Raw genomic sequence first — 27,260 nt, 5'->3', positions numbered from 1 at the left:
CAAATAATATAGCCTATTTTCTGACTGAGTGATGTATTCCACTTCACTTGGTTCAGTTCAGTTGCTCACTCATGTCCAACTCTTTGTGACCCCATGGACTGCAGCATGCCAGGCCTCCCTGTCCATTGCTAACTCCGAGTTTATTCAAACGCATGTCCATTGAGTCAGTGATGCCATCCTGTGGTTTCAGCATCTCCTCCCACTAGCAGATGCTGAAACCACACACTCATTTTTTTTTTTTTTAATTTGAGTAAATTTTCATCTTTCTGGACTTTGATTTGGATTTATGGGGGAAAAAAATGAGGCGATTCCATTCCACGTAGCTAAAGCAGTAAAGTTGATATGGCAAAGGAAGCCACGGGAAGCCACATTCTCTACCTAGTTCCCACCACAAAATCACAAATGGACACTTCACACGAAGCCACTCACCACACTGCAACCACATTGGCTGACCTTATTCTAGTCCGTATTTCTTTCACTGGCATTCCTTTTCTTCTCTCATTCTAGTAAAATTGCATATAGAAAGATGGAAACTCGATACATAGACATTATTCCCCTTGTTTTAAACCTGTAATTGACAGATTGCAAGGAAAGCAAACTCAAAAATCAAGGAAAAGACAGGACGTGTTCTGTTTCAAGCCACTCTGTCTTAAACTAACTCTTTGATACAAAGTGTTCAGATATGAGAGGTACTCATTATTTTAACCACATAAAATATTTCCTGTGAAGGCACAAGGCATTTCTATGAAGTCAGATTTGACAAATGAGCATCAATCCTCATAAAACAATGATTATTTCCCCTTTCTCACTACATTTATACTTGTATTAGCTTCCCAAAAGCATTTAAATGGCTACTGTCTTTACATGAACCTACAGCAGATTTCCTGAGTCAGAGATAAGGCCCTTGTCCATCTGCAAAGGATAATCTCCTGGCAAGAATACTGGAATGGGTAGCCATTTCATCTCCAGAAGATCTTTCTGACCCAGGGATTGAACCAGGTCTCCTACATTGTAGGCAGATTCTTTAATGTCTGAACCAGCAAGGGAGCCCTAATTTTACACATGTATTAGCTTAAAGAAGTTCTCAGCTACCCTCCCTTTTCCACAAATAGGGGGTTAAGTGTTAATATTGGATTGTTCAATTTGAAAATATTGTATGAAATCACTTTGCTGGAGGTAAAGTTCAATTAAAACCTGAATGTAACTAGAAAGCTCTCTCTCTTTGGATATTTAATAGTTCAGTTCAGTTCAGCCACTCAGTTGTGTCTGACTCTTTGCAACCCCACGAACTGCAGCATGCCAGGCCTCCCTGTCCATCACCAACTCTTGCAGCCTACCCAAACTCATGTCCATTGAGTTGGTGATGCCATCCAACCATCTCATCCTCTGTCATCCCCTTCTCCTCCTGCCCTCAATCTTTCCCAGCATCAGGGTCTTTTCAAATGAGTCAACTCTTCACATCAGGTGGCCAAAGTATTGGGGTTTCAGCTTCAACTTCAGTCCTTCCAAAGAACACCCACGACTGATCTCCTTTAGGATGGACTGGTTTGATCTCCTTGCAGCCCAAGGGACTCTCCAGAGTCTTCTCCAACACCACAGTTCAAAAGCATCAATTCTTTGGCACTCAGCTTTCCTTATAGTCCAATTCTCATATCCATATATGACTACTAGAAAAACTATAGCCTTGACTGCTACTGCTGCTAAGTCGCTTCAGTCGTGTCTGACTCTGTGTGACTCCATAGATGGCAGCCCACCAGGCTCCCCCATCCCTGGGATTCTCCAGGCAAGAACACTGGAGTGGGTTGCCATTTCCTTCTCCAATGCATGAAAGTGAAAAGTGAAAGGGAAGTTGCTCAGTCGTGTCTGACTCTTCGCGACCCCATGGACTGCAGCCTACCAGGCTCCTCCGTTCATGGGATTTTCTAGGCAAGAGTACTAGAATGGGGTGCCATTGCCTTCTCCAATAGCCTTGACTAGACGGACCTTTGTTGGCAAAATAATGTCTCTGCTTTTGAATATGCTGTCTAGGTTGGTCATAGCTTTCCTTCCAAGGAGTAACCATCTTTTAATTTCCTGGCTGTAATCACCATCTGCAGTGATTTTGGAGCCCCCAGAAATAAAGTTTGTCACTGTTTCCACTGTTTCCCCATCTATTTGCCATGAAGTGATGGGACTGGATGCCATGATCTTAGTTTTCTGAATATTGAGCTTTAAGCCAACTTTTTCACTCTCCTCTTTCACTTTCAAGAGGCTCTTTAGTTCTTCACTTTCTGCCATAAGGGTGGTATCATCTGCATATCTGAGGTTATTTGGTAGAAACCTTCACAAATGATACATACAGGAATGGTGATTTTTTTCTATTAACTGTAAAAATTTTAAAAATTCATAATAAAATGCTATGAAATCATACCATAACATTTTCATTTTAATTTATAAAATATATATTTACTCATCAATATTGTGATGCAGAAATAAATATTTTCTTTGATGATATCTTTCCTTACTAGAATTTGAGGTCTTCCTTACACAACTATGCTTTTGTTATAATATCTATGAATTCAGGAATTAACTTTTCAAAGTAGAGCTGTGATTTAAAGATGCATTCAAAGTAACCTGAATGCAAAATGATTCTAAATTTGTGAAACTTTTTTTAATAATTGACTTTCTCTTACCTAATTCAATTGCAATATTTTAAATGACTTTCCTTTATTAGTTAAAAAATTAACTTTTTATATAATCAATAGTTTCAAAAATGTTTTCTGATTTATCTTTCTCTTCACACACATATTCACTAACGTGTTTTTAAATTGTATTATGTAATTACAACAAATTCAATTGGCAAAACATAGATTTGGGGACAAGTACAACTGATTTTTCTTTTCTTTTTTTTTTATGCTTAAAAAAGAGAGCACTTTGTAGAATTTGTAGTCTATTATTATTTGTCGGTTCACTTATATTATAAACTTTCCAAGTGTTTCTTTACTGTTTAATTGGCATCTAACACATCACATTTTAAAATAATTTTTCCCATTTTTGCCATTATATATAATAAAGCAAGGTCTTCCTCAGTGGCTTAGAAGTAAAGAATCCTCCTGTGATGCAAGAGACATGGGTTCAATTCCTGGATTGGGTAGATCCCCTGGAGGAGGGCATGGCAACCCAATCCAGTTTTCTTGCCTGGGTAATCCCATGGACAGAGGAGTCAAGTGGGTTACAGTCCATGGGGTCGCAAAAGAATCGGACACAACTTAGCGATTATACAACAACAAAAACATAATAAAACAAAAACAGTTTCATATATCTTACCACATTTAGAGGGTATTTTCAAAAAGGGCTGACAGAAATATAAATGCATGTAAATGAATATAAATGCAAAATTCACTTTGGGAGACCAGTGTGAGTATTTAAAAAAGGCACCAAAGTTTCTCCCGAGTAGCTACTGGTTATGATTTGTGTAATAAGGTGGATCTAGTTTGAATGTCTCTGGGTAAGTAGAAGCCAAGGTTTGTGAGTTTATTTATGCTTCTTGATTCTCCTAAGCTCTGCTGCCCAGAGTAGCTAGTTCGAGCTTCTGAAAGGGAGAGACCGCGTCTTCTGAATCTTTGTATCTTCAGCAACCAGCAGTATGCATGTCAGGTAGTAGGGACTCAATAGTGTTTGTGGAATGAATACTTTCCAAATGTACTAGACCCATGTAGCCTAGATCTCTCCAATTCTTTCTTACAGTCCTCACAAGACAGTCAAATTCTGCAGATTTTGTCTTCTTTATTTCTACCAGAATGTAGACAACAGGGCAGAGGCTCTGGGTATCTCCCTGACTTCTGTACCTTCAGCACCATTCAATGACTGACACATCATAGGCACTCCGTAAGTATTTGAGGGATGAAGTCAGTGCACATGATTTAAATCCTTCCTATCTTCTCTTTCTCCACTGCTACTGGCCAAATTCAAGTTGTCGAGAGACAGTGTAGACTGAAGCTGAGAGCATTAAGTACCATCAACTGAGATCTTACTGAAAATAACACTGTTATACTGAGCAAGCTATATAGTCTTAGTAAGTCTCTGCTTGCTAATCTTCAAAATGTGAGCAAACCAAACTATTGCTGGTTTAGAACATGTCAGGGTATCTTCTTTATTTGCTTATGCTGAATTGTATGATTTATTCTTGCCTGCCTGTGGATACATAATCACCTTTAAAGACTCTGCTCAAGCATCACTTGCTCTAGGAAGCTTTTCTTATCTCTAATCTGTTCTTGTCACCGTTGATTTTCACCCCCAAACTCCCTCCTCGTGTGAATCTGAACACACCTTCTTTCCCTGTTTACTATTCAGCCTCTCTATCACTGCAATGCAGCAAGTCATTGCTTTAATTTATTAGCACTTATGTCTTCCTCTATTGGAATGCAAGCTCCTGGTGGATAGGGTTGTGTCTTGTTGACATCAGTATTTATTTAGAATGTGCAATCAATACATTTTGTGACAACTAAAATAGTTTGCACGTTAGGGTTATTTTTCCATCACTGGGTCTCTTTAGATCCAATCATATGAGAAAAATAAATACCAAATTCAAAATACTTAATCAAGTATTTTAATAAGACTTTTCAGCTGGATGCTTCAGAAATAATTGCAATAGGATGTGAAAGGGAAATATTGTTGATACTCAGTAAATAAAGTGATGGACTAAGATGAGCATGATAAATTTAACTCCAGTTTACCAGAGAAGATTTATAAATACTTACAAAAGTATATAAAGAATAATAATTATCTTTCATATTTGCACATACAAACTTGCCTTTATATAAATGATCCATTCAATTGCCTAGCAAAATACATAAGCTGTTTTTCTTTTTTTAATAAAAATCATTGCTTTGGTTTTAAGTAATGAAAATAAGTGATGATTTTGACCTCATTCTGGAGTCAATAAAAAATAGCATGGAGAAGTTTGGACAATCAATTGGTCTGGCCTTTAAAGAAACCAAACCTATCATTGTCCTTCATTACACAGTGAATTAATTTAAAATCCATGCACCTAAGGAGACAAAGACCCCTTGCAACATGGCCTTATCCTTCCTGACATGCGTTGCAGGCATTAGTTACAGTGAAATAATTTCCATCCTGAAAAGCAGTGTATGTATTCATGACACTTTGTCTTGCCCTAGAGTTTTCTCTGCTTTGAAATCTTACCCAGCTGTCAAAACTTGAATATCGCTTTCTCAATGTGACCTTTGTAGATTTCCAAAACTAGAGGTAAACTCTATGTTCTTTGAGGTGCCACGGGACTTCAGTTATCCCTGTTATTACCATCAACATTTTGTAATTCAGAATATGTTTCCCATCATAAGAACTTTCTGGAATACTTGATAACATACAGATGCAGAATGTTCGAAAACTTCAGGGGAGGCCTGTGGGACTCTTACTAGTACCCCCAGGGAAGTTATACTGTAGGGAACATTTGAAAAACACTGTTAATGTGTATTTTAGCCATTTGGGTAAGTCTTATCACTCTTTAAATTCATTTCAATGTCTTATTCAATTTTTTTGACTTTAATCTTCCAACGTTTTATGCAATATTTTCTATGCATTATTAATTAAAATTAATCTACTTAAATTGAAAATTATCATATATGGAGTAGGTATTTTGCATGTGCCTAAAAATCCTTTCGGAAAAAGTAAACATGAACAATAGAAACAAACAGATATTTGGGACAGTCAAGTAGAACAGTTCACTTGAGAAATAGCGTAATGAATTTAGGGCTTCTCTGGTGGCTCAGTGGTAAATAATCTGCCTGCCAAGGCAGAAGAAACGGGTTCAACCCCTGAGTTGGGAAGATCCCCCAGAGGAGGAAATGGCAACCCACTCCAGTATTCTTGCCTGGAGAATCCCATGGACAGAGAAGCCTACAGTCCCTAGGGTCACAAAGAGTTGGACATGACTGGGACTCAGTCACATAGTGAGTTGAGGACATTGGGGGCTTCCAGATCTGTGGCTCATCAGTTTATAACCAACATTTTCATTTAAGGCTGCTCATCTTTAAAATGAGGTTGACAGCATTTACGCTTTCTACTTTGTCAAATGAGACAGGGTGTGAAATTGCTTTGTAATCGTATAAATACTAGTTATTACTGTAGAAGCAACTGTGTTTTGGAAGTTTATGAATCTTAGGAGTTGCATGCTTAAATGGGCTTAGATAGAGGACAAAGTTCTTAAAAAGTGAAATTAGAAAGGTAAAAGGGAGCTTATTACATGGTTTGACTTTATCCATTTTCCTGCAGGGCTCTTTCCAAATTAAAGGCCTCTGTGAGGGTGGTGATATTTACTAGTTGGTGATTGAAAGATGCTTAGACTTTTCTGCCAACTTACTGAGTTGGCCAAAAAGTTTGTTCACGTTTTTCCATACAATGTAACAGAAAAACCCAAATCAACTTTTTGGTCAACCCAATGCTTTGCAAAACATTGGCTCAGCATTTCTGAACCCCAAAGTTTGCATCTTTCCAATGTTATATTTTAGTAAATTTATTCATGAAGTTCAAAACCCATGTCCTGCCTTTATATATGTCCTTTCTTCCATCTTTCTTACAAACCAGACTTTTGAGCACAGACAGAGCTCTAAATTGGAGTGGCTGAATGTTTGGTAGCATTTTTAAGCTTGTTAAAATGAAGAATGGCAAGGATGGAATTTAATATTCTTAGCATAGATTACCGGGGAAGGCAATGGCACCCTACTCCAGTACTCTTGCTTGGAAAATCCCTTGGATGGAGGAGCCTGGTAGGCTGCAGTCCATGGGGTCGCTAAGAGTCAGACACGACTTCACTTTCACTTTTCACTTTCATGCATTGGAGAAGGAAATGGCAACCCACTCCGGTGTTCTCGCCTGGAGAATCCCAGGGATGGCTGAGCCTGGAGGGCTGCCGTCTATGGGGTCACACAGTGTCGGACACGACTGAAGCGACTTAGTAGTAGCAGCAGCAGCAGCATAGATTATGGAGAAGGAAATGGCAACCCACTCCGGTGTTCTCGCCTGGAGAATCCCAGGGATGGTTGAGCCTGGAGGACTGCCGTCTATGGGGTCACACAGAGTCGGACACGACTGAATTGACTTAGCAGCAGCAGCAGCAGCATAGATTAATTAAAGCCCAAGGCCAGAAACTCATAGAAGAGGATAAGTAATAAACTCAAGCCAAACAGGGTTTAAATAATACTAATGAGCATATTTAGTTTCAAAAAAAATTAATGCTTCAGAGCAGAGCAGTAAAGTCATATAATCTAGTTGAGTAAGATTAGTTTTAGGAGTAAAGGGATATTTAAGCTTATCAGGCTAGACTGTTAAGGGAATCCTGGTCAGCTGGGATGTGTAAAGGTGACCCAGAATGCCTATTCTTCTTTCAGACTGTGGACTGTGATTGTAGTCAAGAAATTAAAAGATGCTTGCTCCTTGGAGGGAAAGCTATAAAAAACCTAGACAGCATATTAAAAAGCAGAAACATCACTTTGCTGACAAAGACTCATATAGTCAAAGCTATGATTTTTCCAGTTGTTATATGTGGATGTGAGAGTTGAATTGTAAAGAAGTCTCAGCACCGAAGAATTGATGCTTTCAAATTGTGGTACTGGAGAAGACTCTTGAGAGTGCCTTGGAATGCAAGGAGATCAAATCAGTCAATCCTAAAGGAAATCAACCATGAATATTCATTAGAAGGACTGATGGTGAAGCTCTGATAATTTGGCCACCTGATGCGAAGGGGTGACTTATCCGAAAAGACACTGATGTTGGGAAAGATTGAAGGCAAAAGGAGAAGGGGGTGACAGAGAATGAGATGGTTGGATAGAATCACTGTCTCAATGGATATGAATTTGAGCAAACTCAGGGAGATAGTAAAGGACAGGGAAGCCTGGCGTGCTACAGTCCATGTGGTTGCAAAGAGTCAGATATGACTCAGCAACTGAAAACAACAATTAATCCTGGAGGCTTATATTGAGAATCCAGAACAGAAGTTAGACCAATGAACTCTAGTGGGGAATTATGGTGCCAAGAATTAGGATGACACAAGCAACAGAAAAAACTGGGAATTCTAGACGAGTTTTAGGGTTGCCTTGGAGATCCAACCAGTCCATTCTGAAGGAGATCAGCCCTGGGATTTCTTTGGAAGGAATGATGCTAAAGCTGAAACTCCAGTACTTTGGCCACCTCATGTGAAGAGTTGACTCATTGGAAAAGACTCTGATGCTGGGAGGGATTGGGGGCAGGAGGAGAAGGGGCGACAGAGGATGAGATGGCTGGATGGCATCACTGACTCGATGCACGTGAGTCTGAGTGAACTCTGGGAGTTGGTGATGGACAGGGAGGCCTGGTGTGCTGCGATTCTTGGGGTTGCAAAGAGTCGGACACGACTGAGCGACTGATCTGATCTGATCTCTGCCTGAATCAGAGCCCAGAAGCCTGAGGAATAGTCTAGTCTAGAAGCGATTGCACCCTTAACTAGTTTGTATTTGCATATGCCTTTGGGTATGTGGAGGGTGCCGATTCTTACAGGTTTTTTTTGGTTATAGAATATGTCATCAAGATGTTGTGGTATTCTAGGAGCATGGTTAAATTAATTTTCTTCTTTTCTTTCTGTTTTTTTTTATTTTAAAAATTGAGATGAAATTCACATACTATAAACTTAATTTTAAAGGGTACAAATCAGTGGGTTTTGTTTTTATTTATTCAAGCTTTTAAAATTTGTAATTCTTTAAACAATTTTTAAGGGATGTACTCCATTTACAGCTATTACAAAATATTGGCTATATTCCACGTGTTGTACAGTGCATCCTCAGTGAGTTTTAATACATTCACAATGCTGTACAATCACCACTTCTATCTAATTCCCAAACATTATCACCCCCAAAGAAAATCCCATAGCCATTAAGCAGTCACTCTCAAATTCTCTCCCTGCCCCTGGAAATCACCAGTCTGTTTTCTGTCTCAATGAATTAGCCTATTCTGGATATTTCAATGTGGGACCTTTGGTGTCTGGCTTCTTTCACTCAGCATAATGTTTTCAAGATCCATGTACATTGTAGCTTGTTATCCATACTTCATTCCTTTATGTTGCTGAATAATACTTCATTGTATGTGTACACAACTGTTTGTTTCTTTGTTCATCTATTGATGGACATTTGAGTGGTTTCCACATTTTAGCTATTATAAACGGTGCTGCCACGAACATTTGTGTACAAATTTTTGTTCAAATACTTGTTTTCAACATGCTGGGTATATACACTGGAGAGGACTTGTTTACTCATATGGTAATTCTATGTGTAACTATTTGAGAAACCATCAAACTTTTCTACAGTGTCTGCACCATTTTACATTCTTACTGACAAAGTCTGAGTGTTCTATTTCTTCACACCCTTACCAATGCTTATTTTCCTTTTTTTAAAAAATTATGTCTATCCTAATAGGTGTCAAGTGAAATCTCATTATGGTTTTGATTTGCATTTCCCTAATGACTAAGGATGCTGAGCAAGTGCTTGTTAGTCATTTGCATACCATCTTTGAAGAAATACCTATTCACATCTTTTGCCTATTCTTTCATTGAGTTGGTGGTCTTTTTGTTATTGCATTCTAAGTGTTCATTATGTATTCTGTATACTGGACCCTTATCAGATATATAATTTGTAGACATTTTTCCCCATCATGTAGGTTCTCTTTTTACTTTCTTGGCAATGTCCTTTGTTGCACAAAAATCTTAAATTTTGATAAAATCCAATTTATCTTTTTTTTTTTTGTATTGTTAGCCATGTCTGTTGTGTCATATCTAAGTATCCTTTGCCAAATCTGAATTCTTGAAGACTTATTCTTGTGGGTTCCTCTAAGAGTTTCAGAGTTTTAGCTCTTACATTTAGATTTTGTTCCATTTTGAGCTAATTTTTGTGAATGGCATGAAGTAGAGGTCCAACTTCAGGGTTTTACATGTGAATAGTTATTCCAGCACTATTTATTGAAAAAATTATTTTTTCATCATTGATAGGTCTTGTTGTCTTTATCTAAAATCAACTGGCCATGAAAGTATGAGTTGATTACTATAGCTTGGTAGTACGTTTTAAAATTGGGAAGTGTGAACTCTCCAGCTTTGTTCTCCTTTTTCCAAATGGTATCATTTACTCCTAATTATTTTTTAATAGGACCTATCTCCAAATACAGTCACATTGGGAGTTAGGGCTTCAACATACAAAGTTTGAAGTGACATAGTTCAGTACACGACAAATATGCTGTTACCTGTGGGCTTTTTTTTTTTTTTTTTCATAAATATCCTTCATCGTGTCGACAAAGCTCCCTTCTATTCCTAGTCTGCTGACTGCTTTTATTCACGAAAAGGTCTTGCATCTTGTCAAATGCCTTTCTGCATTTGTGTATATGATCACTTGGTTTTTCTTCTCATTCTATTGATGTATTATTCCAAGCTATATCTCACCGATTGATTTTTGAGTTTTGAATCACCCTGCATTCCTGGAATAAATTTCACTTGGGCATGGTGTATAAACCTTTTAATATGCTGCTGGATTCAGTTTACTAGTATTTTTTATAGCATTTTTACATCTATAATCATAAAGGCTTTTGGCATGCAGTTTTCTTTTCTTGTGGTCTGTTTTTCTGGTTTTGGTATCAGGGTAATACTGGCTTCAAAAAATTAGTTGAGAATTGTTCTCTTCTCTTCTATTTTTAGAACTGCCTGAGAAAGGTTGGTGTTTTTTCTTCTTTTAATGTTTGATAGGATTTACCAGTGAAACCATTTAGTCCTCCACTTTGATAGTCTTTGATTACTGAGTCAATCTCATTATTTGTTATAGATTTATTTAGGTTTTCTACTTATTCTAGGCCAGTTTTGTTAATTCGTGTCTCTAGAAATTTGTTCATTTCACCTAGATTATCTAACTGATTGGTATTCACAGGTTCACAGTGTTTGCTTATGATCCTTTTATTTCCGTGAGCAGGATTAATTTATAACATGACATACACTGAAACCCACACAGTACAGTGTCTACATATTAAATCATGTGTTATACCGACGTCTTCTAGAGTGACAGTGCCCAGAAATCAAGAACTTACATGTTCTTCTTTTAAAGTAATTTTATTTATGTATTTATTTTTGGCTGTGCAGGCTCCCCATTGCTTTTCTCGGACTTTCCGTAGTTGCAGAGAACGGGGTTACTCTTTATTGTGGTACAAGGGCTTCTCCGTGTGGTGGCTTTTTTTGTCGTGGAGCATGGGTTCTAGGTGTGAGGGCTCGTGTTCTAGTAGCTGCAGCTCTCAGGCTCTAGAGCATGGGCTCAAGAACTTACGTGTTCTTTGCTTAGCACCTGGCTTCCCAAAACACTCATGTAAAGTGCTTTCATTTGTAGAGAAAATATTGCTTTCCATCTTACTATGCATCATGAAAAACTGAATACCTTAAAGGCTAAAATGAAATAATAGAGTGGAAACATTAATGACATCTGCTATTATGGGCTCTTAGTATTTTCTGGGCAACACACTAAACACTTTATATCATTTAATCCTCATCACAACTCTCCAATATAGGTACTACTGCAACCCCATATTTACAAATGCAGGGAAGGAAACTAAGCCTAAAAAAAATTTTTTTAAAGAAAAACATGACACATACGATCACAGAATAAGGGGCAGAAGTGAAACTTGAGCCTAGGTCTTTCTGCTTTTCCTTCCAAATGACTACATAGAAGCAGTAGAAATTAGTCTTGGTGTTTTTCCATAGTTTGTGAACATTTGGGCACTTATTTCTCATAGAAGAGTCAGTTTCTCAGTTCTCCCAGTGACTGAGTTGGGTTGAGCATTTTTGAGTTGTGATTATTTCCTGCTTACACAATGAGAAATGTCACAGAATTTTAAGGTTGTTGACTTGCCTGAGACATTCTGGAAAGAAGTAAAACCATTTCATAGCTGAATAGCATAGTTATTTCAAGGCAAGAAAGTTTACGAAGTTCTAAAAATTTCAATGTAGCATGAAGCACATGAGGCAAAACTGTAAAAACAAATATACCATATTTCAGTCTTTAATGACTCAATAAGGTTTTTATTATTCCAAAGTGGATTTACTTAGACCAATAAATCCAATAATCTAGCTAAAAGGTTCCTTTATTTTCTTTTAGCAGCTAAGCAATGAAATGAATTCTACCTAATGACAAATGTATTAAAAGCAGATAATAGCATTTTTAGGGAGAAGCTAAGAGAAGGCTCACTGTGCCCAGAATTATCAATGGTCTTACTGTAGACATTATACAAAAAGATTTCTGATATTTTTGTTATAAAGATGGCAGTTTTATGCATCTTGGAGCTTGTAACTCTACCAGATAAGTATACACTTGATTTTATAATTGATGGAAAAAGGATGCAAAAAAAAAAAAAAAAATCCAGGGCCATTATAATTTGGAACATGTAGTTCCTGATTTTAAACCACTGTCATCTCATTAAAATGTTAGATTTATAATACATAACTCAAGATAAAAATGGAATAACTAAAAAAATACTGTAATGTGTCTTAAACCAAGGGCTAGTAACAACAATATGAAAGTCTATACATGAGAAAACACAAAGGTAAAATGCCTCTGTCATCATTTTAAGTTTCATTATTCAGCAGTTAATGAATTCTCTCTTTTAGAGCAGATGGAAGACAATCCCATTTTTATGATTTATGAAAAACTCTTGCACAAACATTTAAGCCAAAGCCTTTGACTGTGTGGATCACAATAAACTGTGGAAAATTCTGCAAGAGATGGGCATACCAGACCACCTGACCTGCCTCTTGAGAAACCTGTATGCAGGTCAGAAACCAATAGTTAGAACTGGACGTGGAACAACAAACTGGTTCCAAATAGGAAAAGGAGTACGTCAAGGCTGTATATTGTCACCCTGCTTATTTAACTTATATGCAGAGTACATCATGAGAAACTCTGGGCTGGAAGAAGCACAAGCTGGAATCAAGATTGCCGGGAGAAATATCAATAACCTCAGATATGCAGATGACACCACCCTTATGGCAGAAAGTGAAGAAGAACTAAAAAGCCTCTTGATGAAAGTGAAAGAGGAGAGTGAAAAAGTTGGCTTAAAGCTCAACATTCAGAAAACTAAGATCATGGCATCCGGTCTCATCACTTCATGTCAAATAGATGGGGAAACAGTATAAACAGTGGCTGACTTTATTTTTTGGGCTCCAAAATCACTGCAGATGGTGATTACAGCCATGAAATTAAAAGATGCTTACTCCTTGGAAGGAAAGTTATGACCAACCTAGACAGCATATTCAAAAGCAGAGACATTACTTTTCCAACAAAGGTCCGTCTAGTCAAGGCTATGGTTTTTCCAGTGGTCGTGTATGGATGTGAGTGTTGGACTGTAAAGAAAGCTGAGCACCGAAGAATTGATGCTTTTGAACTGTGGTGTTGGAGAAGACTCTCGAGAGTCCCTTGGACTGTAAGGAGATCCAACCAGTCCATCCTAAAGGAGATCAGCCCTGGGTGTTCATTGGAAGGACTGATGTTGAAGCTGAAACTCCAATACTTTGGCCACCTGATGTGAAGAGCTGACTCATTTGAAAAGACCTTGATGCTAGGAAAGATTGAGGGCAGGAGGAGAAGGGGATGACAGAGGATGAGATGGTTGGATGTGATCACCGACTCGAGGAACATGGGTTTGGGTGGACTCGGGGAGTTGGTGATGGACAGGGAGGCCCGGCGTGCTGTGGTTCATGTGGTCATGAAGAGTCGGACATGACTGAGCGACTGAACTGAACTGAACTTGCACTTTTCCTCCAAATATTTTTAAACCTAATTAGGAGAACAAATTATTCTAAGCAGGTATTAATGAAGATGGAAATTTGTCAAGCTGAACGTGGGACAGTAAAATGCTAGTGTCCCAAAGATTACTACTGGAATCCCTTCCCTGTCAATTATTTTTCATACAACACCTTTTCTCAGGAATCTCGGAACATAAATGATGGTAACTAAGTAGAAGGAAATAGAATTCTATCAGGAAAATTCTATTATATTTTGCTTTCTCTGATCTTATAGTTTCGAAGAATGCACAATTTATATCAACAGCATAGTTAATCACAGTGAAACAATGATTCTGAACTCAGACTATCTGGTTGGAGGCCTGTCTTCACCTAGGTATGATCTTTTTTTGTCTGTTTTTTCACCTGTAAAAAAGACAAAAATAATATCTACCACATAGAGTTGTTGTGAAGATTGAAAGTTTTATTAAATTCTTAGAACATCATCCAGCACATGGTAAGATGCCAAAATATTACCTGTCCTTTTTTTTTTTTCTTTTATAAACTACTTCAATGGTCTTCTACCAAATCTCTCTGGTGCCAATCTTATTGCTATTCCATCCATCACCTGTAATTGGCTACAGTGATCTTTCTGTAGGAAGATGACTAGAGATGACATCTCTTTGGTGATATGTCTATCTTCTCAGTACTCTTTTCTTCACAGCATTTAACTTCATCTAATACATATTTTCCTTTCACAAATAGCTTTGAAATATGTATATATTTTACACAAACATATAGAACATTTTGCTTATTCATTTACTTTATTTTTTTATTTTTCTCTTTCCCAATCAAATATACACTCCAAGGACAAGAATTTTTGTCTGTTTTGTTCAATATGGGCAAGATGTGTAATGGCAAATATTGCAGTGTAATGTAGTCTGGATGTAAAAGTCCGACTTTATTGGGGAAATGCAAAAGTCAAAAAATCATTAAAGAGGAACACAATTCCCATTCTCTCACAATCTCCCAGAGAAGCCTTCAAGATATTCTTGGACACACAATAGGGTTGTGCTCCATAGGATTAAGCATGGTCCCTAGTCATATCTTTTACAGTGAGAACGGCCTTGTGTATGTCTATTAGTCAACAGTCAGGTCTCTGGCACCACAAAGTCTGAGTAGAAGCAGTTGTCTGTGAGCACCAGGTGTTAGCATGAGCAGAGTCTACTTGCTGAATGGCAGAAAGGAGGCCTCCTTCTGCCTTCTGCCATTCCCTTGGAAAGTTGGGTTCAGTGGTTGAGTTCAAAGACAAGCTATATTCCACTAATAGAGTAGAAAACCCTCTCTCCTGACCTAATAGACACAGAGCCTCAAATTTCGGGAGATTCATTGCCAGGCATCCTGAGGTTCCAAGATAATTCCTCAACGGTAGTAACTTACACCTTTATCAGCTTACATTTTAGTAGAGGCATGTAGCCAAGGGCAAGTCTTAAGCTATAATCATATAACAAGAACAACCATTTCTTTCAGTCTACAAATTTCCACTTGTGGCTAAGCCCTGAGCAAAATTTTTATATATATTATTTCACTTAATATTTAAAAGGACCATATAAATATCATAAATCACATATTATGTGGAGACATGTGGCTGAGAGGTAGTTAAAAATTGTTATTTAAGATGCTATAGTAGCTTTCAGGTGAACTAGGACTTAAACCCAGATATGAAAGAGAAAGTTAAAGTGTTGGTTGCTCAGTGGACTCTTTGTGACCCCATGGACTGTGGCCCCCCAGACTCCTCTATCCAAGGGATTTTCCAGGCAAGAATACTGGAGTGGGTTGCCATTTCCTTCTCCATGGACTCTTCCTGAACCAAGGATGGAAACTGGGTCTGCCACATTGCAGACAAAGCCTTTACCATCTGAGCCACCAAGGAAACCGGGGTAAATCTCAATATATCTGACTGCAAAGTTTATGATATTTCTAGAATAAAACCACACAGGTCTATTTCAATGAGATAAGCATTTTTGGTGAAAATTATTTGGAGATGAAAAGGCTTAGAGAGAAAGTGAATGAAAGGAGAGACAGGTGGATCAGAAGAGAACACACTTAGTCTAGTCCACCAACCTGTCAATTGAGGCTTACTCCTCTGACATCATGGAATGACATTAAGAAGAAAAATATTGATCTCTGCAATATTACGACATACTTACTGCCCTGATTTCTGTTGATATGTCTCAGTCTAGGGAAAATCATTTGTAGGAGGGTCATTAACATTTGCTGAATGTTTTCATAATTAAAGACCACTACGGCTCTTGAAATTTAAGCGAAATATGATACGGAAACCCAAATAGCTCCCTGAGGTTTAAATACGCAAATGGGACATTTATCTCCACATTCATCTTTGCTCACTCCTAATCTTGAATGTCCTTGATTTCCAAGTACACACACAAATGTGTATATCTACATGCACATACATACACACACACACACCAAAGCCTAATATCATATCATGTATTCCAATTCTTAAAAATCCTTTCTACTTCCAAGCACCGAGGTTTCTCATTTGTCCTTCCCTATGGGTTGTATGGCCTCTAGGTGTTTTACTGGCTACTCCCTTTTTTCCCTTCCCTTCTCCTCTCTCAGACAAACTCCCTTTACTTTTTCCATGCAGAGTAAATCAACAATCACTACTGGCTTCCTGGGCTAAGACACCAATCCATGCCTTCAGGATTTTATCTTTTACTCCAAGTGTTTTTTAATGTATTTTCTTGAACAAAGTCTATATCCTACCTTTATTAGCTATCTATTACCATTCTCTCCTCCAGGAGATCTTCCCAACCCAGGGATCGAACCCACATCTCTGGTGTCTCCTGCATTGCAGGGGATTCTTTACCACTAAGCTACTAGGAAAGCCCAACTATGTAAAAAAAATTATTCCCCTAAACTAGCAGCTTAAAACAAAAAACATTATCTCACCATTTCTGTGGGTCAAGAATTCAGGAGCAGGTTATCTGGTGGGTTTGGCTCATGAGGTTGCTATGGAGACAGCCTCGAAAGCTATAGTCATCTGAAGGCTCAACTGGGGATGAAGGATGTCCTTCCAAGATGGCTCCCTCACAAGGCTGTTGGTAGGAGGCCTCAGTTCTTTGGATTCAGTTGTCAGGAGGCTCCAGTCCTCACAACGTGAGGCTTTTCCATATGGCTGTCAGAGTAGCACCACAGAAGGCATCCAATTTTCACTGGAGAGGGTAATTCTAGAGAGGAAACCTCAATGCCATTTATACCCTCTTCTTGGAAGTTCCACACTGTCACTTCTGCAAAGTTCTATTTGTTAGGAGTAAGTCAATATTTAAAGCCCAATATCTAGGGAAGGCAGATTGAGTTCCACACCTTGAAGGGAGAAGTATCAAAGAATTTGTTGACATGTTTTAATGCAATCATACTTTTGAAAAGAAATTCTCATGCTAGAATGCATTTTTATTCTTATTACACATAAAAGTTGGCTATAACTGAGTATAAATTCTTATAGTAATGTCTATTAGCATAAATGCTGAAGCAAGTGAAATACTTGCTTTGGTCTAGAGATGCCTATATTTTACTAGAGGAAACATTTAATGAATATTGCAAGTAACCTTTGCAAGGACTTTGCCTTATGAGCTCTTTAGTGAGTGTGGTCAGGGCACCAAACATTTCTTTCTAAACACCAACCGTGCTGAATGGAAAACAAGTGACAAGTGCAATAAGCATACGCAGTGTTATGATGTGTCCACAATGTCTGTCTAAGTATGATGACTGGTTTAGTATGATTGTGACTTTTGTAGTCTCCTCATGGATACTGCCAAAACTTTTTTCACTAGGAACAAAAATGTTGAGAATCACTCTCCAATTTTTGGTAGTTTTACCTTAAGATGAAAAAAATAACAGGGGACAGGTAATTAAGTCTAGTTAATATACAGTCATCCTCTGTTTTCTCCCTCCACCACCCCCCCCCGCCCAAATGATGGTTCTATCAATTGAAAAGTTAACAAAAAACAGTCTACTAATCAGCTGTTTTGCTATTATGAAAAACAAAAGATTAATTTGCCATTTCTATTGTAAAGGAACTAAGGTGATATTTTGACATCAAATAAGACTTTCTCTCTTAGGCCTCTTGAGTGAAATTATATCCAGATACACTGGCTTTATTTAATTTAGTATCTTCTATTAAAAGTAAACAAAGCCTGTCTGAGAGGGAAGCCAAATGTCCCCAGGACCACTGCCACTGTATTCTGCTGTTACCACATGACATGATAGATAAACAGCTGTGAGCTACTCTCACTGAGAAATCCAGGGGCCCTCAATGAAGATGTACCTTTCCTATGGCTAGATGAGGAGCACGGTGGGGATTAGACTCCAGAATGGCTGACTCACCATTGTGGATTTGAATTTTCACTTACTGTCTTTGTTCAGGTTGGAAAAGTCCCTTCTGTGTGGCCAGTAAAAGATATGAGGAATGCAGGGCTCCTGGGTGGGTGGATTCCATCGCGGGTTTCTGCCAACCTTATTCTTCTTGGGGCTGTGAGATTCCAAATGAGACACAGGACAGCTGCATAATCCTCTTAAGCACCATATGAGAGATTCACCATCACAACCCCCCCGACCCCACACCCCACACACACACATAATACTAAGCCATAATATTTAACTCATCAGGAATAACCGTTGGGCTTCAGAATACAGTGGCACTGTTTAACCAACATAATTTCAAGGAGTCGCATAAAAGCATAAGTACTGAGTTCTAATCTTTCAAACATATCTCTGCAGGGTGGGATTGTTGATTTCAGCATAGTAGCCTTTTCAAACTCTGGGAATGTGTGTGTATGGGTTTATGAATTTTCATTCACTGATTTATATTTTCAGGCTCAATCATTGATATCTCTTTCTCTGATGACATAAGGACAGAAGTAAACTATTGCAAGAGGAAAGTTTTAAGAGAAATAAGAACTCCATATAACTAAAATAGCATGGACAAGCTGTGCCTCTAGCTTCCAGAAGAAAAAAAGGGTTCTAGATAACCCAGGTGAGGCACCCTTGATCTGCTTGAATTCTGTGTTGTGTGATGGACTCCAAGACAGTGCTCCTGGCCCCCAGGAGAGTCACTGACAGTTTTTGTTCCTCAAGTGGAAATGGGGATAGACAAGCATGGACTCACACAAAATCCTTTGAACTGCGTCTGAAACTGATAAATGGTCAGTAAACGTCATCTATCATTATTGTGCAGGAAACAGGAGGAAAAAACCCAACCATTTACTAGCTATTGAGTGCTGCTGTCTTAAATTTTTTAAACCTTTTTTAGAGTCCAGCCTTTGGCTATGTTGTCAGACTTTTTGGTATATTCCCTAAAGTATGTCATAACTTTATGGCCACAAATACAGGCTACAGAAGAGTGGCTTACCCTATTATCAGTCTTAGAAGACAAATCTTTAGTGGACAGAAGAGTTTTAATTGTAAAGAAGTTTTTTTTTTTTTTTTTTTTAAGCTATCTAGATGAGATTTAGGTAAAGAATTTTCCTGCCAAAACAGGAGATGCAGGTTTGATACCTGGGTCAGGAAGATACCCTGGTGAAGGAAATGGTAACCCACTCCAATATTCTTGCCTGGGAAATCCCAGAGACAGAGGGCCTGGTGGGCTACAGTCCATGTTGTCACATAGTCGAATACAACTGAGCAACTCGCATTTTCACTTTCAGAGAGACCCGTTAGGAGGCAGATGACATTTTAGACCTATTAAATGGGGATGACAGAGGATGAGATGGTTGGATGGCATCACTGACTCAATGGACACAAGTTTGTTTGAGCAAGCTTCAGGAGTTGGTGATGGACAGGGAAGCCTGGCGAGCTGCAGTCCACAGAGTCACAAAGAGTCTGACACGACTGAGCAAATGAACTGAACTGAACTGAAGTATTAGGAGACAAGAGGTCGTGGTGATGGCAGGGTCATAAGAAAAGGCCAAATTCTGAATATGTAGTATTTGAGGTTAGATCCAATAGGATGTCATGATAAATTAGCTGTAATGTGAGAAAAAGACATGTGTTTACATGACCATCATTTTGTTGATTTGAGCAATTAGAAGAATGCAGTTGCCTTTTACGGAGGTGGAGGGGACTACTGCAAGGTGGCTTGGTGTAGGAGGAGTGTCTAGAGCTCAGTTCTGATATTTTATTTTTGAGATGACTCCAGCACATCCAGGTGGAGACACAGAGGTGTTAGGTGGTGGAGTGTCAGATAAAACATGGGACACCCAGTTAAGCTAGAATTTTAGATAAATACAAAACAAATATTTCATGACACACCACTTGTACTAAAAAATTATTCACTGTCAGAAATTCTAATATTACTGGATGTCTTATATTTTATTGAACAAATTTGGCCATGCTATCAAGTGGGCAGTTGGATCATGAGAGGTCAACCTAAAGAAAAGCCATAAGGTTGGATAATATCATTGAAGAAATGAGTTTGACTACAGAGCAGATTGATCCAAGAAGTGAGTCATGGCACTTGGAATAGACATCATGTGATGAGGAGAATGGTAAAAGTTACTAAGAAGGAGAAGACAGAAAGTTAAAAGGGAAACCAGATAACTGTGGTATAATAGAAGCCAAAATAAAGCAGTAGTTTCAAGGAAGAATGATTAATCCTGTTTATCCTGAAAGAGATGGGAATACCAGACCACCTGACCTGCCTCTTGAGAAACCTATATGCAGGTCAGGAAGTAACAGTTAGAACTGGACATGGAACAGCAGACTGGTTCCAAATAGGAAAAGGAGTACATCAAGGCTGTATATTGTCACCCTGCTTACTTCACTTCTATGCAGAGTACATCATGAGAAACACTGGGCTGAAAGAAGCACAAGCTGGAATCAAGATTGCCGGGAGAAATATCAATAACCTCAGATATGCAGATGACACCACCCTAATGGCAGAAAGTGAAGAACTAAAGAGCCTCTTGATGAAAGTGAAAGAGGAGAGTGAAAAAGTTGGCTTAAAGCTCAACATTCAGAAGACGAAGAGCATGGCATCTGGTCCCATCACTTCATGGGAAATAGATAAGGAAACAGTGGAAACAGTGTCAGACTTTTATTTTGGGGGCCCCAAAATCACTGCAGATGGTGACTGCAGCCATGAAATTAAGAGACGTTTACTCCTTGGAAGAAAAGTTATGACCAACCTAGATAGCATATTGAAAAGCAGAGACATTACTTTGCCAACAAAGGTCCGTCTAGTCAAGGCTATGGTTTTTCCAGTGGTCATGTATGGATGTGAGAGTTGGACTGTGAAGAAGGTTGAGCACCGAAGAATTGATGCTTTTGAACTGTGGTGTTGGTGAAGACTCTTGAGAGTCCCTTGGACTGCAAGGAGATCCAACCAGTCCATTCCGAAGGAGATCAGCCCTGGGATTTCTTTGGAAGGAATGATGCTAAAGCTGAAACTCCAGTACTTTGTCCACCTCATGTGAAGAGTTGACTCATTGGAAAAGACTCTGATGCTGGGAGGGATTGTGGGCAGGAGGAGAAGGGGACGACAGAGGATGAGATGGCTGGATGGCATCAATGACTTGACGGACATGAGTCTGAGTGAACTCCGGGAGCTGTTGATAGACAGGGAGGCCTGGCGTGCTGCGATTCATGGGGTCGCAAAGAGTCGGACACAACTGAGGGACTGAACTGAACTGAACTGATTGCTGCTAATAGGTGACAGATGATAAAGAGGACTGGGAAGCCATGTATTAAAGAAGAGATGTTGACTGAGATCCTTAATGACAAAAACTTTTTTTTTTTTTTTTGCTGGGTTGTGAAGGGGAAAATCTGACTAAGACTATGTTCAGAATTCTTTTGGACATGAAAAGGAAGGGAAATTCTCTCAAGGAGTTTTATAAAGTATAGAAAAAAATTATATCACTACCTGGAGATAAGAGGGGAGGTCAAAAAGTTCATTTTTTTACTAAAAGAAGCAAATGTTGGTATGGGGACCAGTATAATCCAAAAGAGTGAAAACATAATGATGCAGGAGATGGAAGGGATAACTGTTCCCAGAATATCGTTGTATTAAAAAAAAATAAGAATGGGATAGAGAGACAAAAGGGGAAACTGTCTTTGGCTAAAGACATAGGTCAGCAAAAGTATGTGTTAATGTACACATGGACATATTTCCAGGGGAAGAACAGAGACGTGGGTACAGGGAATGGACTGTGGACACGGTGGGGAAAGTAGAGGGTGGGGCACACTGGGAGATCGGATTGATGTATATACACTATAATGTGTAGAACAGATAGTGGGAACCTACTGTATAGCCAGGGAGCTCAGCTCGGTGCTCAGTGGTGACCTAGATAGATGGGATGTGGAGTAGAAGGTACAGGAGGGGTGGGATATCTATGTATCTATCTATGTATCTATCTGTCTTTAAATATATATTCAATTCAGTTCTGTTCAGTGGCTAAGTTGTGTCCAACTTTTGGGACCCCATAGACTGCAGTATGCCAGGCCTCCCTGTCCATTACCAACTCCCGGAGTTTACTCAAACTCACGTCCATTGAGTCGGTGATGCCATCCAACCATCTCATCCTCTGTCACCCGCTTCTCCTCCTGCCTTCTATCTTTCCCAGAATCAGGGTCTTTTCAAATGAGTCATCTCTTTGCATCAGGTGGCCAAAGTATTGGAGTTTCAGCTTCAACATCAGTCATTCCAATGAATATTCAGGACTGATTTCCTTTAGGATGGACTGGTTGGATCTCCTTGCAGTCCAAGGGACTCTCAAGAGTCTTCTCCAACACCACAGTTCAAGAGCATCAGTTCTTTGGTGCTCAGCTTTCTTCACAGTCCAACTCTCACATCCACACACGACCACTGGAAAAACCATAGTCTTGACTAGATGGAACTTTGTTGGCCAAGTAATGTTTCTGCTTTTTAACACGTTGTCTAGGATGGTCATAACTTTTCTTCCAAGGAGTAAACGTCTTTTTATTTCATGGTTGCAATCACTATCTGCAGTGATTTTGGAGCCCCCCAAAATAAAGTCTGCCACTGTTTCCACTGTTTCCCCATCTATTTGCCATGAAGTGACGGGACTAAATGCCATGATCTTAGTTGTCTGGATGTTGAGCTTTAAGCCAACTTTTTCACTCTCCTCTTTCATTTTCATCAAGAGGCTCTTTAGTTCTTCTTCACTTTCTGCCATAAGGGTGGTGTCATCTGCATATCTGAAGTTATTGATATTTCTCCCAGCAATCTTGATTCCAGCTTGAGCTTCATCCAGCCCGCATTTCTCATGATATACTCTGCATATAAGTTAAATAAGCAGGGTGACAATATACAGCCTTGATGTACTCCTTTTCCTATTTGGAACAGCCTGTTGTTCCACGTCCAGTTCTAACTGTTGCTTCCTGATTTGCATACAGATTTCTCAAGAGCAGGTCAGGTAGTCTGGTATTCTCATCTCTTTAAGGATTTTCCACAGTTTATCATGATCCACACAGTCAAAGGCTTTGGCATAGACAATGAAGCAGAAGTAGATGTTCTTCTGGAACTCTCTTGCTTTTTTGATGATCCAGCGGATGTTGGCAATTTGATCTCTGGTTTCTCTGCCTTTTCTAAAACCACCTTGAACATCTGGAAGTTCACGGTTCATGTATTGTTGAAGCCTGGCTTGGAAAATTTTGAGCATTACTTTGCTAGTGTGTGAGATGAGTGCAATTGTGTGGTAGTTTGGGCATTCTTTGGCACTGGCTTTTTTGGAACTGGAATGAAAACTGACCTTTTCCAGTCCTGTGGCCACTGCTGAGCTTTCCAAATTTGCTGGCATCTTGAGTGCAGTACTTTCACAGCATCATCTTTTAGAATTTGGAATAGCTCAACTGGAATTCCATCACCTCCACTAGCATTGTTCATAGTGATGCTTCCTAAGGCCCATTAGACTTCACATTCCAGGATGTCTGGCTCTAGGTGAGTGATCACACCATCGTGATTATCTGGGTCATGAAGATCTTTTTGTACAGTTCTTCTGTGTATTCTTACCACCTCTTCTTAATATCTTCTGCTTCTGTTAGGACCATTTCTGTCCTTTATTGAGCCCATCTTTGCATGAAATCTCTAATTTAGTATCTTAGTATCTTAGTATCTAGTATCTTAGTACCTTAGTATCTCTAATTTTCTTAAAGAGATCTCTAATCTTTCCCATTCTATTGTTTTCCTGTATTTCTTTGCCATGATCGCTGAGGAAGGCTTTCCTGTCTCTCCTTGCTATTCTTTGGAACTCTGCATTCGAATATGTATATCTTTCATTTTCTTCTTTGCTTTTGGTTTCTCTTCTTTTCACAGCTATTTGTAAGGCCTCCCCAGACAGCCATTTTGCTTTTTTGCATTTCTTTTTCTTGGGGATCGTCTTGCTCCCTGTCTCCTGTACAATGTCACGAACCTCATTCCATAGTTCATCAGGCACTCTATCAGATCTAGTCTCTCAAATCTATTTCTCCCTTCCACTGTAAATTGTTAGGGATTTGATTTAGGTCATACCTGAATGGTCTAGTGGTTTTCCCTACTTTCTTCAATTTCAGTCTGAATTTGGCAATAAAGAGTTCATGATCTGAGCCACAGTCAGCTCCCGGTCTTGTTTTTGCTGACTGTATAGAGCTTCTCCATCTTCGGCTGCAAAGAATATAATCAATCTGATTTTGGTGTTGACCATCTGGTGATGTCCATGTGTAGAGTCTTCTCTTGTGTTGTTGGAAGAGGGTGTTTGTTATGACCAGTGCATTCTCTTGGCAAAACTCTATTAGCCTTTGCCCTGCTTCATTCTGTACTCCAAGGCCAAATTTGCCTGTTATTCCAGGTGTTTCTTGACTTCCTACTTTTGCATTCCAGTCCCCTGTAATGAAAAGGACATCTTTTTTGGGTGTTAATTCCAGAAGGTCATGTAGGTCTTCATAGAACCATTCAACTTCAGCTTCTTCAGCATTACTGGTCAGGGCATAGACTTGGATTACTGTGATATTGAATGGTTTGCCTTGGAAATGAACAGAGAGCATTCTGTCATTTTTGAGACTGCATCAAAGCCAAGTACTGCATTTCAGACTCTTCTGTTGACTGTGATGGCTACTCCATTTTCTCTAAGGGATTCTTGCCCACGGGAGTAGATATGATGGTCATCTGAGTTAAATTCACCCATTCCAGTCCATTTTAGTTCACTGATTCCTAAAATGTTGACGTTCACTCTTGACATCTCCTGTTTGACCACTTCCAATTTGCCTTGATTCATGGACCTAACATTCAAGGTTCCTATGCAATATTGCTCTTTATAGGGTCGGACCTTGCTTCCATCACCAGTCACATCCACAACTGGGTGTTGTTTTTGCTTTGGCTCCATCTCTTTATTCTTTCTGGAGTATTTCTCCACTGATCTCCAGTAGCATACTGGGCACTTACCGACCTGGGGAGTTCATCTTTCAGTGTCCTATCTTTTTGCCTTTTTATACTGTTCATGGGGTTCTCAAGGCAGGAATACTGAAGTGGTTTGCCATTCCCCTCTCCAGTGGACCACATTTAGTCAGAACTCTCCACCATGACCTGACTGACTTGGGTGGCCCTACACAGCATGGCTCATATTTTTCTTGAGTTAGACAAGGCTGTAGTCCATGTAATTAGATTTGTTAGTTTTCTGTGATGGTGGTTTCAGTCTGTCTACCCTCTGATGGGAAAGGATAAGAGGCCTATGAAAGCTTCCTGAAGGGATAAACTGACTGAGGGGTATACTAGGTCTTGTCCTGATGGGTGGGGCCATGTTCAGTGAATCTTTAATCCAATTTTCTGTTGATGGGTGGAGCTGTGTTCCCTCCCTGCTATTTACCTGAGGCCAAAAGGAGAAGGCAATGGCACCCCACTCCAGTACTCTTGCCTGGAAAACCCCATGGATGGAGGAGCCTGGTGGGGTCTCGAAGAGTCGGACACGACTGAGTGACTTCACTTTCACTTTTCACTTTCATGTGTTGGAGAAGGAAATGGCCACCCACTCCAGTGTTCTTGCCTGGAGAATCCCAGGGATGGGGGAGCCTGGTGGGCTGCCGTCTATGAGGTCGCACAGAGCTGGATACGACTGAAGCGACTTAGCAGCAAACTATAGTGGAAGTAATGAAGATAATGGTGACCTCGGCAAAAGATCCCAGGCAGGTACTGCTACAGTCTGTGCTCTCAACCTGCAGCAGGCCACCATTGGCCCATGCCTTTGCCAGAAACTCCCAGACACCCGCAGGCAGGTCTCCTGTGGGTCACTGTTCCTTTCTCCTGGATCCTGGTGCACAAGGTTCTGTTGTGCCCTCCAAGAGTATTTCCCAGTCCTATGTAAGTTCTGGCAGCTCTATAGTGGGGTTAATGGTGACCTCCTCCAAGAGAACTTATGCCATACCCACATCCAGAGCCCCTGTCCCTGTGTCAGACCACTGCCGACCCGATGCTCAAACACAGTTCTGTCTTGGTCTCTGTGGGGTCTGAGTGTCTCTGGCCTGAACGGGGTTTAATTCTAAAGGTGAATTTGCCCCTCCTACCATCTTGCTGGGGCTTCTCCTTTGCCCTTGGACGTGGGGTATCTCCTCACAGCCACTGCAGTACCTACTGTCTTCCTGGGGTTTTTCTGATTTTGGACCTGGGGTGTCTCTACACAGCCAGTCCAGTGAAGCATAGCCACCGCTCCTGACGTTGGACATGGGGTATCCCTTCTCAGCTGCTCCAGCAAAGCACAGGCCCTGCTCCTGACCTTGGACATGGGATATCTCCAGTGCTGTGCAGCCGCCACTCGCCGCTCTAGCACCACGAAGCTGTAAACATACATATAGCTGTATCAGTTCTGTTCAGTCACTCAGTCGTGTCCAACTCTTTGCGACCCCATGAACCGCAGCACGCCAGGCCTCCCTGTCCATCACCAAATCCCAGAGTCCATCCAAACCCATGTCCATTGAGTCGGTGATGCCATCCAACCATTTCATCCCCTGTAGTCCTTCTCTCCTCCTGCCCTCAATCTTTCCTAGCATCAAGGTCTTTTCCAATGAGTCAGCTCTTTGCATCAGGTGTCCAAAGTATTGGAGTTTCAGTTTCAACATCAGTCCTTCCAATGAACACCTAGGACTGATCTCTGTATACATACATACATTTAGCTAATTCACTTCATTGTACAGCTGAAACTAACACAACATTTTAAAGCAATTATACTCCAGTTAAAAACAAAAGATACAGGGCATCAGTGATAACCTGTGATAAGGTGGCATCTAGGGCAGGGGTGCAGTGAAGCTAGAAGTGGTGGTATTTAATGGAAGCTGACATTTACCTGACTGTGTCAGTTTTCTCAGTGAGGAGGTAAGGCAGACAGTACTTTGGTGAAAGTGAAGGTTGATGAGAAAGCATAAGGCCTAAACCACTTTGTTTCTTGTCTCTCAACTTTTTTGCAGTTTCATCTTTTCTGAATTTGTT

This window comes from Bos indicus, chromosome 14, assembly GCF_029378745.1.
Source record: "Bos indicus isolate NIAB-ARS_2022 breed Sahiwal x Tharparkar chromosome 14, NIAB-ARS_B.indTharparkar_mat_pri_1.0, whole genome shotgun sequence".
NCBI classification, from domain to species: domain Eukaryota; kingdom Metazoa; phylum Chordata; class Mammalia; order Artiodactyla; family Bovidae; genus Bos; species Bos indicus.
This window is presented reverse-complemented; position numbering follows the sequence as displayed.